Source organism: Lissotriton vulgaris, chromosome 8, assembly GCF_964263255.1.
Source record: "Lissotriton vulgaris chromosome 8, aLisVul1.2, whole genome shotgun sequence".
Taxonomy (NCBI): Eukaryota; Metazoa; Chordata; class Amphibia; order Caudata; family Salamandridae; genus Lissotriton; species Lissotriton vulgaris.
In genome coordinates this window covers 1490247285-1490260840 of record NC_141696.1, presented here as the reverse complement: position 1 = coordinate 1490260840, position 13556 = coordinate 1490247285, and the positions used below count along the sequence as shown (strand labels likewise).

The following is a 13556-nucleotide window of genomic DNA, read 5'->3' as shown; positions in this document are numbered from 1 at the left end:
AAAATCCCAAATGATGAAGGGCGGATCCGAATGGTGACTGATGGGTATTTTTCCTCATCCTTGGAGAGCTCTCTGTGACACAATCTGTGTGGAATTGTGGGTTCTCGTTAGTCTTCTTTACTTTTGGGCGTTTTCATTTAAGACCCTCTGGTACCTTTGTTGTCCCTAACCGATACCCATACATGTCAACATTTCAAAGCAGGAAAGTGGCAGATTTTGAAAAACAAAATCATGAGCATTTTATTTCCTACTGAACTTCTATTGTAGCAGGGGCAGCTTTAGAAATGTGACAGCTAAAATAAAGCAACTTGGAAAATCGTCAGTCTCACGCCTGAAAGGGGTCTGATGGCATGCATTCGGACCTCAAAGTGCTCTTAATTCAAATATTCAGGAGTGGCCGAAAATGTCACACGACATGCCAGATAAGACAGCCTGCATCAAAACATCGGTGGCAAGACAGCAGCACACACACTCCATTAAGATAACTCTAATCACTAGTATATGCACTAGACCTTTGTACTCTCTACCATTCCTATGTGACTCTTAGAGTATATCCATTCGTATCCCTTCCTTGAGTGCTCCTCCTTGTGTGACAATAACTTGTGCATTTGCAATTTTTTTTCTGTTTGTATCTTTTATGCAATGCACGTAATCCTGAGTCCTTATGTATCACAACTGGTTCTTATGTAAAGCGCTCTGACACCTTCGGGTAATGTTCGCGCTATATTAAATCGCATTAAATAAATAAATACATAAAAAACCGGGAAAGGCTCTGCCCCTCCAGTAAACGCCTCGCTTCTGCTTCTCAAGAGCTCAGGCACATCTCAAACCGAGCCACGCGCCCTCTGACAGAAAACGGGCACCGCTCTCGCCGTGTGACCGCTCCGCCACACGTAACGTCTGACGTCAGACGCCTCACCTCTAGCGGCTTAGCAAATGAGCTCGCCCTCGAGACAGACGAGGGCACTGGGAGCTGGATGCGTCAGAGCGCGCGCGGCACTCAAGCAAGAGGCGGTTTGTGAGCAGAAACCGGCAGGTAGGGTCCCCGAGTCCCCGTTGCCTCTGTGCGCATGCGCCGCGGCCTGTCACCCGGCTCCTTCCTGTAGGGCGCCATGGTCATGTCAGGAGGGACAGCCTCGTGTCTGACAGAGGGGAAGCCTGAGCGCTGACAGGGAGTGGGTCTGACGGGCTTGTGTGTTTACACGCTGAGCGAAGTGTCCGCCTGCTGTCGCCGCCTCACGGAGGAGGCACCCGGCACCTGTTGAGGTGAAGGCGTGGACTCATTCAGCTTTCATTTGGAAGTCCTAGTCGCCCACGTTTCATCATCAAACACTTTTAAAAGATAGCTTCCTTACTGTATATTTATAATTTAACAGAGCCAATGTCCGCTTTTCTACACCTACCAACCAGAAGCTCGAGTATTCTCAAAGTGGTGGCAGTGTCTAAAAATATCACTTCAGAGCAAAACTTCCCGCTTCGGTATCTTGAATGTGCCATATACGCACTAGTTTGACTAACTGAGGTATGCTATAATCCACCTAATGGCTGTCCCCCGATTTATGACTTTAATTAAACCAGTCATGGTTTTTATTACCACATTAGTTGTTCGATAAGTATTAAGAGAGCTCGATGGGTTACTGCTACTGAGGTCAATGTGCATGTTATACTGCAAGGCGGACTTCTATTTTCTTCATTTGGAGTTTAGTACACATTCGAGTATGTGTATGTGTATATGTATGTGTATATATATATATATATTCTACATTTTTGTTTAAATGGGTAGGTTGGAGCATTTCTAAATTAAATTGCGGCCACCCATAGTCCATACTGTATTCGGTTTGATGCATTTGTACTGCTCCCACAAATAAATCTAAGGATACCAATGTGATTTTTTTGCCTCCAATTTCAAAGTCCTTCATATTTGCAGAACATTTAAACATTTTCAATTTACATTTTCCTTCTTATGTATATACACTTTTTATTAGTCCGTTAAAAGTATTACATTTTCTAAGCATTTGCAGACCCTGTGAGTATGGGTTGTTAATACCTAGAAGTCCCTCAACCTCAGGTTAACAACCACTGCTCTATGTTGTTCCTAAATGTTATTTTAATTTAGATGCTAAATACAAATAATATATTTTTATCAGATCATAATTTTTTTCATTTGACTTCTGTATGTATACCCAGCCTCCTAATTCTGATCCAAGGAGCTTTCCCCTCGCAAGTTCTTTTTCTATTGTAGCAGTCTACACCTTCTACCTTTGATACATGAAGGCAGCTGGCACGACCTATAAATATACCAAAACTCCTGATTCAGGTGGATGAACATAATTTTTAAAAGCACATGTGGGGTCCTTTTTTACCCATTCTGCTGCTTAATATTGAGGGCAAAAGTGCTCTGATTTTTTTTTTTCCTCCAATTCTTCCTCACAGATATTCCCAGATGTTGGCAAGTATGAAAACCTACTCCTTTTGCTTCCTACTCCAAACTGACTGCTGCCTGAAAGAGGGATTTACAATGAAAGAGTAAACCCAAACAAGGCACTGGGACCTGGGTATGAAATAGTACAATACAGAATTGGTCCCAGCAAAGCAATTCTTAACCCAGCACACAGTTGGGAACACAATAAACATATATATAACTAGCAGCCCGTCCGGACATTGTCCGGGTATGAATTGCTGCCGGCCAGTAGTATATTGTTTCGTAGGATTTCATTTTGATAGCATTTCTTATCTGTGACAGGCCTGTGAAACGCTCCGATTCACAGTGCACTGCTAGTGCACTTAAGAGTGCGCATTCAGTAGTGTGTGAACTCGAGTTTCCCTACTTTATTTTCCTTGCAATATTATATAGCGCGAACGCGACAACATGGCATGAGCACAATTTACATTACAGAAGAACACATTGATTTATGGTAGGCACGGGGAGACAAAGCGATTTGACTGTAATCACAGGATGTTGAGCTGATGCCGAGATTCTAACGTAGCTCCCCATCTCTAAAGTTCGCAATTCTAGAACTTGTGGTGGGAGGTGTCTAAAAGTGTATGTCGGTGCTGGGCATCAATGAGAGAGACCTGTGCATTTTTCCAATTGGTGGTGAAAAAATATGAGTATGTTGCTGGAGATGTGGGCCGCCGTGCCACCAATGTACTTACGGGGGAGGGTAAACACCCATTATTGCGCAAATTTCTTTCTGCATACCATCACTCTGCATACTTTCATTACGAAAGTATCATGACTACGCAATGCCATTGGAACGCATGGCATTACATTTTATATGCTTTTACCACGCATACATTTACAACGAAATTCGTTGTAAATGCATGAATGGTAAAAGCATGTTTTTTAAAAATGTTTGGTTAAGGCAAGTATAGGTATAGGGGTATATGTTTTGGGGTACTGAGGTATATGTTTTTTCTGGTGTTTGAGTATTTTAATGGTTCAGATATAGTTTTGGGTTATGGGGTACAGGGGTATTTTTAGGGTTCAGGGCTATGTTTGGGTTTTGGGGTATAGGGGTATTTTTAGGGTTCAGGGGTAGGTTTGGGTTTTGGGGTGCAGGGGTATTTTAAGGGTTCAGGGCTAGGTTTGGGTTTTGGGGTACAGGGGTATTTTTAGGGTTCAGGGCTAGGTTTGGGTTTTAGGAACCAGGGGTATTTTAGGGTTCTGGGCTAGGTTTGGGTTTTGAGGTACAGGGGTATTTTTAGGGTTCAGGGGTAGGTTTGGGTTTTTGGGATACAGGGGTATTTTAAGGGTTCTGGGCTAGGTTTGGGTTTTGGGGTACAGGGGTATTTTAGGGTTCAGGGGTTGGTTTGGGTTTTGGGGTACAGGGGTATTTTTAGGGTTCAGGGGTATGTTTGGGTTTTGAGGTACAGGGGTATTTATAGGGTTCAGGGCTAGGTTTTGGGGTACAGGGGTATTTTTAGGGTTTAGGGATAGGTTTGGGTTTTGGGGTACATGGTATATTTATAGGGTTAAGATGGGTTAGTGTTTAAGGGTGTTGGGGTATTTTATAGAGTAAGGGTGGGTTATGATTATGGGGTGCAGGGGTATTTAAAGTAGGGGTGGGCGGAATTGGCGTGAACTTGGTACAATAAATCCGCAATATTTCGTTCCGTCAGATTTCCAATTATTAAAACAGAAGCCTCATATATTCAAGGTAAAATAACAAGTATTTCTACATGCTAAAATGCATATAGTCATTTCACAAAAGTGAAATTAGCTTCCAGCAAGCAGTGAGAGAGGTGATGATTTTGAGATCAAGCCCCTGCAAACCATTATGGGACGAGATTAGCAGTGGGAAGTGAATATTATCGTATCCAAATAATTCTACAAAGAGCTGCAGTTCACCTCGTTCTCCCCAGTTGTCCCCAAGAGGCAAATGCAATCGCATTTAAAATATTATGCATCAAGCTGCAGTTCACCTCATGGTCCCTAGATGTCCCTGATGAGGCAAATGCAATAGCATTTAAAATATAATGCATCAAGCTGCAGTTCACCTCATGACCCTAGATGTCCCTGATGATGCAAATGCAATAGCATTTAAAATATTATATATCAAGCTGCAGTTCACCTCGCCGTCCCTAGATCTCCCTGATGAGGCAAATGCAATAGCATTTAAAATATTATACATCAAGCTGCAGTTCACCTAGTCGTCCCAAGATGTCCCTGATGATTAAAATTCCAAAACATTGAAACCCTTTCATGAATGCTAAAAATTATGCTAAGCTTATCCCATAATGCTTTGCAGGGCCTTTTAGTTGTATTTTTGCCCATAACTGTGCTTGGGGTGGGTCTAAGAGAATGGGACCTCCACTGAATTACTATTTTAACCGCATGCGCGCTAGCGGAATTCCGCTCGCACGCTGGGTTTTAAAAAAACGCACTTTACGTGACGAGCTGGGCTCGTCATCAGCGTGCGAGGAGGCTACGCCATGACGAGCCCAGCTCGTCATCAGCGTCGAAGGGGTTAAGGGAGCAGGAATGTATAGAACCTGGGAAGAAAAAACAACACTCTGACGGAATGCCCCCAGCGATTGTCACGCCCCCAGCACACACCCACAGCACAATGCAGACACGCCCACAAGGGACTACTTTGCTGGCACGGTTCTTTTACACTTTAAATGTATATGGTGGGTGTCTGCATAGCCTATGTCCTTCTGCTGCAACTGCCCTTTCCAACGCTGTATTGGGTGTTGTGATTGGTAATGTGGTTCCCGAGTTTACCCGGCCAAAAGGTGCAAGTTCTCTCTTTATAATAGTAGTATAGATAATACGTTTGTAAAGGTTTAGAGCAATGTTATTTAATCACATTGAACGTGACAAATGGTTATGAGTCAGCGAATAAATCATAAAAAGCAAGCGACAAGTGTCCCACATGTGGGGGAAGAAAAGATTAGCGGGAGAAAGAGGTATTGTGCATCAAGTGAGGGTTAAAAAGTGTAAAGGAAAGGTAGTGACATTATACTCATCCCACAATTATTTACATAGGAGAACGGCTTAAACTTAAGCCTCACAATTAAAATGATAAGAAATGCATAGCCATGATTGAAACAACACGAGATCACAGCGAACAATCGCTGTTGATCAAACTGGCATGTGACAATTATAAAGTTGACTTTTCGACCCCCGGATATATGTAGGTTGTTTAATCCCTTACAGTGGGGTCTTCCTCAGGACTGCGTGTGGGGGAGGATGGGGGCACCATTAACCACCACTGACTGAAGGTGGTAGCGTAGATTGCTGGGCCTGTAGGCTCTAAAGGCGTAGAGCGGGTGGTAGGCACTTGGATTTAATTAATAGGGAATTTGGCCCTTTAGAGTGGCCATCAAGTCAGAAAAATGATTAATGTCCCTTGGACTGTAAAGTTCCAATGCGTTGTTTCCATAGAATCTCTATTGTTCTGGGTCGTCAACACTCGTACGGCCTGTCCGTTGCTTAATCTCAGAGTGTTGGAGAAGCCTCCGTCTCTCTAGCAGGGCCCTCACTTTATGCACTATACCTCCCCCCCCCCTCCCCCTCCCCCCCCCAATCTTTTCTTCCCACCCATGTGGGGCACTTGTCGTTTGCTTTTTTTAAAATTTATTTGCTGACTCATAAGCATTTGTCACGTTCAATGTGATTAAATAACATTGCACTAAACCTTTACAAACGTATTAGTATATTTATGCTTATTGTGTTTACAACTGTGTGTTGTGTTAAGAATTGCTCTGCTGGGACCAATTCTATATTGTTCTATGTCTGAAAGAGGGAGGCAGAAGGAACTTAGTGATGAGGTTACCTTATTGCCGTCAGCTGCAACTGGTTGTTACTCTCTGGCTTGAGAGTGAGTTGGAGGCAGCGTAGGAGCTGAATGAAAGGGTTGTGGCACTTAGTGATATTCTTTGGATGGGGGTAGGTGGAAAATAGGTACGAAGAGGGGTAAATGGCAGATGGGTGTCCCAAATAATAATTACAAGTGGGCTGAAAAAAGTTATTTCGGCCTAAACAGGAATTTGATCTTTCAAATTTCGCATTAAAATAAAAGTTCTGAGATTGTATAAAATACAAGTCTAGAGATGAACAACAAGACGTATGTACATTCAAACTGTCAGATTCGGTATATAGCAAAATTGCAATTTTATCTCGGTTAATGATTTTTATCCATACTTATCGTTTCATCATCAGTCTCCTGATTTGTAAATCGGATTTATCCAAACTAAATATTTGAGGTGCACATATTTATTTTTGGATTTTTGCCAGGCTCAAATTTATGGTTGCACCAATGGTTTTGGACTTGGATCATTACAATATATGTTAAAGACAGCAACGTCTCCCAAATCTTCTTAGTCTTAAATCATCTTTCCGCAAAAAGAACGTTTGATACCATTGACTGAAAAGTGAACCAGCCCCAGCACAACCAGGTTTGACCTGGCCAGAGATCAACACTTGACTGTTGCTTGTGGGGGTGCCTGGGGCATTACTGGCCTTGGTCCTGTAGTATGCAAGTAATGGGATACTAGGACTTTGCGTTGGGCTGGGCAAATGAGTGCTAAGCCCCTCATGGCAGCCCAGGCACATAAGATATAAGCGCATGCAAGGTTATTCACAAAGATAACTTTTTGCACTTTTGTGTAATTTACTCTTAGACTTTTGAGTAACCTTTTTGGCTGTTCACAAAATCTGAGTGTAAGGTTATTCAAAGGTATAGTAGACTTGCATGTCTTCACACCCTTGAGCCAAATTTAGCAGTGCAAGTTACTACAACCAAAAGTTATTTCAGTACCCCATATGGCCAATACTGCAACACCTTCCCATATAAAATAATGAGCGCAGGGACTTAAAATGTTGCCATAGTAGTCTCTGGCATTGAAAGGAACTACTCTGTGTGAGGATGTACTCCTACTCCTTGTGAAAGTGAAGTCCGCCAATGGCTGAAATAGACTTAAACATTGCCCTATGCTATATACAGAAGTAAGCCAGAGGCAAACGTGAATGACACAACCGTGCAGTAGTAGACGAAGAGGGCTGGCTGAAAGGTCCTTGCTCTCAATCGCAGGAAGTTAACCAATGTGCAAGGTGAGCTGACCCATATCTATAATAGTTTTTCTGCTCCCTGAGGAAGCCCCCCCCCCCAAAAAAAAATCCTGGTGGCCTAGTGTGGTTCTATTTTGGAAAAGGGGGTGGTGATGGACAGAGTTTCTGAATGATGCAGAATACTCCTACCTAGTCAAGAGTTCAGGGCTTAATCCATCACCGTTTTTTAGCTCACTGCACCATCCCAGCTCAGAACCTGGCTACATGCAAATTAGTCTGTCCCTGTCCCAGTGCATCATGGGAACAGGGCAAACCAAACTACGAAGCCAATTCTTATACTGGGAAGGAAACAAGCTTCCGGGGACCGGTTTCTGGCATTACAGCCGTCGTCGGCCCGGCTTGCTTGAATCCTGATGGTGCAATGAGCAAGGGACTCATGTCTGTGGTTCTTGCTTGTAGATCAGTGTCAGACGATCCTCAGGCATATATAATTGGTAGAGCGGCACCATTGGAAAGCTGTGACTCCCCATTTGCCAGTAGTGCCCCTTATGTCACCCCATTGCACTTGAGAGGGTGTGGGGGGGGGTGGGGGCGTGGGGTTTAGAAGGTGGTGGCAGGAAGACCCTGGGCTGGCATTACCATAAAGAAAATGGATGCTGTATTTTCAATTCTCATTGTGCCCTACTTTGGGGATGGATCGTTCCTCCCCTCAGATGGAGAAACGATAAACTTCATTATATGCCCCACTCTTAAATACAAATCTCCCTCACATCTGGTGGCAGTTCCCGCTTGTGTGTTGTGCTAAGTCTGCAATCCCAAAAGCAGGAACCCTTTTGATTGAAGCAGTGATGAGGGAAGATTCTCCCCTTTCAAGTGAAGCCTATTTTTGAAAGACTCAGCTGTGGAGGGATGGGGAGGGGTTGAGGGGCGGGGGCGATTTGGAAGATCCCACTGTATGTGTGGAGCTGCACTTACCTGTTCCTCTGTGCATGCTGTCCGGTGGGGTAAAAGCATGCTAACGTCATTGATGGGTGTGGTGGGAGCTAACATAGAAACCATTCTGGTACGGTCTCAAGAGGACAACAGGTTTCCCCGTATTTCAGGGACCTATCTTCACCTATGGGAGTGTACACTCTCCCAAGGCATTTGAAATAACGCACTGCGACTCTGACAATTTTGATTATTGGGATAGCAATTCTAATATTGATGGACATATTTACTCTGGATACAAGTTCTCTTTGATGTTAATTCGTGTCAGGAGATCTTGACTTTGACTACATCTAATACCCTAAGCCCTGAGAAAGTCGTAGGGGTGTTACCCCCAAACGACGAAACACGTTGGCTAAAGGGAATGTAAGGAATCAAAAGCATCAAAGAAGAAACAGTCTGTCAGTTCATGTTTTCTCAAACTGCATTAAACTTTTATTTGACGTGGAAATGCGTGTGGTTCAAAAATTGTGAATAGTGGAAACCATTCAGTGTTGGGTGAAAACTCCCCGTGCAAGCACCGGAGGTTATCCCAGTCCCCTCCAAAGAGTAGGTGAACTGTTCATATCCAAAGCACTGCCGAAGATGGATGAATAATTCATCCATAGCACTGTATGAGTTAACAAATCGCTGCTCTTTGGCCTGCACCAAGCTTCCTTTAACCCCTTCGACGCTGATGACGAGCTGGGCTCGTCATGGCGTAGCCTCCTCGCACGCTGATGACGAGCCCAGCTCGTCACGTAAAGTGCGTTTCCGCAAAACCCAGCGTGCGAGCGGAATTCCGCTAGCGCGCATGGTGTTAATGATCTCGGTGTTATCCTTTATCTAAGGACCATTACTTAGTTGTCCTCCCCTAAGCAATCCACCAGACTCCCTTCCTCCGCTAAAGCGCCAAGATGCTCCTTGGAGTGAACGTTGCACTATACAAAAGCGTCTCATTCATTCATTCATTCATTCATTCATCTCCTTCAGGAATATATTAGAAGTATTTTAGCTCCCATAAATGGAAAGAACGCTCGTCTCTTATTAATGATAAAAAATACATGAAATGTGTGCCAGGAGATTGGTCATCATGACTGAGTAATAATTTGGCTGAAAATGTAATCTGAATCTACTGTAGCGCATTGAGGAGGAGAGGTGCAACATGACAGTTCAATCCACGCCATGCAAGGTGCATGCTTACAGTTAACGACTTGGTTCAAGTCACTGGAACCTATTCAATTTACACACCTGAAAACAATTACCAGTAAAAGGGAAATCAGAGACTGGTCTCCTTTAGTCTACCTTGGTGACGAATGGCGAGGCGAAATACGAATAACCTTCCCTAACCCGCACCTCCCACTGGCAGTGAATTGACACCTCCATTCTTTCTCTTATGAAGTGCTAATTGCACCACAACGTTCCTTTAAATATGTTTTCCGCAAGGTGAACGTTTTCTTGCCTGACGAGTTTTTTTTAACTTGTGCACCAAACAAAAGGAAGAGTGTACATGTTCATATCACCACACCCTTTCGTACTTTTACACCTCCCTGCAATATAGTTTTTCACAATCTGGCCGCCAAGAGATTGATTTTCTGTGCGAGGATGGTGAATGAATATTCGTAAACGATTATGGAGTATTTTGTTTGCCATTTTAAGCTGAATTTTCTGTTGCTAGCTCGTAAGTTATGTGCATCCGTTGGCTGTGGCTTGTCACTTAGGTGAAATTCGGGGTTACCTAAATTGGAAATACAATCAGATAAGACTTAAGAATTTCTACGCTCTGTCAGTGGGAAGTTTTTCGTTTGTTTCTCTGTTTTTCTTGGCATTGGAAGTGCAATAGACTGATTACAATATCGTGAGACCGAATTTAGAGGTGTGTTGCTTACCTCGTAAAGTTGTATGTACTGCTTCTAATAAATATGCGAGTATGGTATCGTTGTGCTCTATCTAGAGTGCTAAGCGGTACAAAAGGGGGTGGTGATGGTGATTGACGGAGCATCTGAATCAATTAAACACTCACACCCAGTCAAAAGATCTGGGTTTAACCCATCACCGCCCTAAGTGTGGCAGGGTATGCTCAGACGTGAGTCCCTTGCTCACTTTGCCACTGGATTCAAGCAAGCCGGGCTGAAGACGGCTGGAATGCCAAAGACCGGTCCTCAGAAGCTTGTTTCCGGTCCAGGGAAGACATGGCTTGGCAGTTCGGGCTGGACTGTTCCCATGAGGCACAGGGTCAGACTGATTTGCATATAGCCATGTCTGAACTGGGGAGGCAGAGTGGGCTAAAGAACGGTGATGGATTAAACCCAGATCTTTTGACTGGGTGTGAGTGTTTGATTAATTCAGATGCTCCGTCCATCACCACCCCTTTTTGTACCGCTAAAGTGCTAGGCAGCTTTATCAAAGTAACTTTTGCTTTTGTTGAAATATGTATACTTTCCCTCCCTAGTACCATAAGAGTGGGCAATAATAGTAGCTTGATTGTGTCACTGGCTGTTTGAGGTAGCCCTTTTTGCCCCCATGGCTCCCATGGGTGGTGGTTTGTGGCAGTTGCTGCTGCCACTTGGCCAGCTTAAGGGTTCTTTGGCGTTCAGAACTTGGACGTTTTTAATTGAGGTTCAATGATAGGAAGCGCCTCAATGTGGCACGGAGAGAGTGGTGGTTGCCTGTTGTTGTGTTGTGGAGGTTTGTCATGCTGAGGTGGGTTTTAGAGTGGTTCTGGGAAATATTAATTCAGCCCGAGATTGATGGTCCCTAGCGAATATTTAATGGGAACGATAAATGCAACATTTAGAATTCGGAAGGAAGCTGCAGGACTCAGAGGCTTATGTCCTGTTTCAACATTAAGTATCTGGAGCCTGAGGCCGGTTGCAAGTGTCACTCTGTTATATACGAGAATACATACATGGTCCGATTCAGAAAGTTTTTTAATTGTACTTGGGTGCAGGAAAAAGTCTTTGTGAATTTAAATCCCCTTTCCTGACTGAAAGATTCCAAATTAGCAGAATCTCAAGCGAATGAAGGAAGTCCAGTAGAGTTTCTGCATTCTAAAATTTGGTATAAAGGGTGGTTATGTAAATATTACCAGATGAACCTACCTGTGAAGTAAGTGATCATATATAATTCATAATTAATTTAGTGTTTTGGTGCTCTTGGCACACATTTCATTACAGCAATCCCTGCTGATCTACATCTTTAAAGAAAGCCTAAGTGAATTACACTGCTTTAATTTTTTTTATTTTTTTAATGGCGGAGCAAAGAAAAGGGGTTTCTGCTCAGCAAAAACTATTTGCATATTTAAGTTGTATTTATTGACCCCCGCCCTCACTAGGGACATTTTTTTAAAAAAGCGTTCAAGTGTGTTATGTCTACACTACAAATTCAAAACCTTTCAGATGATGGACAAAAGGCACACTTAAATGTTATTAATGTGCTTACGTAAGGAAATCTGCAACTGTCTAAGGTTTTTCGAATCCTTTTGAAATTCTCAAACCAGTAATCCTACAGGGAAAAAAACTTTCTGCATCACAAACAGAAGGGCTTTGTGAATTGGCCCATAAATCTGTACATTGCTTTTCCCCATTTCCCCTAGTTTTAAGACCTAAAAGGCCAACATAATTTGAAAACATTGTCAGCTCATTATTTAACTCCTTTGCCACAGTGTACACAGCATTGTAGTACCATGTTTATGATGTACATCTAGGGGATCTTGTCCATGCTTCTCAGTTAAATGTATGCATGATCACAAGTGTAGCTTATATTTTGTGTAAATGATAATATTGAGCTAGATTAAACTTTGCACTTCTTGAGACATTTAGTTTGTGTATTAGAGGGCTCTGTTCCAGTCTTCTATCAATCAGGTCTTCCATCAGTGTTTGAATCACCTTCCTGCGCTTTTGTCAGTTCAGGGTATTGGAATTGCAAGAGAGCTTGGTATATAATTGAGACTGTTTTCATTCCCCTCTTTGTCTCTTACACCATGTTCAGTGCCATGAAGAGCTCAAGCATCCATTGAAGACATCAACGTTTCTTTAGGTTCATGGGCTGCTGGATTTGGCCTACAAAAATACCACCTTTTGCAATGAATGTGTGTAGTCTCTTACCTTCATCTGGGCTCCTTTGTATTCCTCAGCACTGAAAAGCCGGCACTTCTACGTATCCTAATGTCTCTATTCGTAGAAGAGTTTTGGAAATTAGATAGGCATCAAATTGGAGATTCCAGTTTAGTTTGACTTTTACAGACTAGAGTCCAACATTTCCAGACTGCATCTGTTTCGCTTGGTATAGGAAGTTCATAGTTTCGTCCTTGGGGAGCAAATAGTTCATAGTATTGCCATGAATCCTTGTTTCTAGCAAACCATCTTCATTTAAAAGTACCACAGAGCCCCAAACTTGAGTGGTGCTTTCAGATATTAAACTTCTATCTCTGTGAGTCCCAGACCAATTTCTTCATGCAGTTTTTTTGTGTGTGGACATGGCTATTTGAGATCATCGCAAGGACGCCTGTTGACCTGTTGCTGCCCACGGACCTTTTTGCTACAACTAGCGGAACCCGCTCCGCGGGTCCCGCGTCGCAGGAGGGAGCTTACCGAGGCTGTTGCTTGTGTTGGGCGGTGAGTGTGTGACAGGGCTGCGAGCAGCAACCCGGACTTAGTTTCCCAGGAGTCCCGGGTTGCCCAGGCCGACTCCAGCTGGCCCGCTCTCCCTGACCGCCCCGCCCAGCCCCACCCGCCTCCTATTCTACTGGGATTCCCATTTGCCCTGGGACTCGCAAGGACGCCTGTTGACCTGTTACTGCCCACGGACTTTAAATCCCAGGATTGCACACAACCCCAAATAGCCAACAGCTGGGACATTCTCCCCGTAGGCTCCTCCCCTTCCTGTTCCGCCAGTACATTTCCAGCTGAGTGTCCAGGTGCGCGGGAGCGCGCGGGAGGGCGCCGGGAGAAGGGCGGGACCGTCTAAGGCCGTAGTAGGCTGGGCTGGGCCTACCCTCTTGGGTCGTGCACTCAACCCCTGGTCCCATTGTTCTGTCAGAGCCCCCTACGGAGTACAACTCATTTCCAACATC

At 43.9% G+C, this 13556-nt stretch overlaps 1 protein-coding gene across 1 annotated transcript in view; it reads left to right on the top strand.

Annotated features, from left to right (window-relative positions):
* Nucleotides 1-935: 935 nt before the first annotated feature.
* Nucleotides 936-13556, top strand: part of LOC147698983 (beta-1,4-galactosyltransferase 3-like) — a 156821-nt gene continuing 144200 nt past the window's right edge. The window contains exon 1 of the mRNA XM_086936295.1: nt 936-1036. The gene's annotated coding sequence lies outside the window, so the exon portion shown is untranslated. The remainder of the gene's footprint in view (nt 1037-13556) is intronic.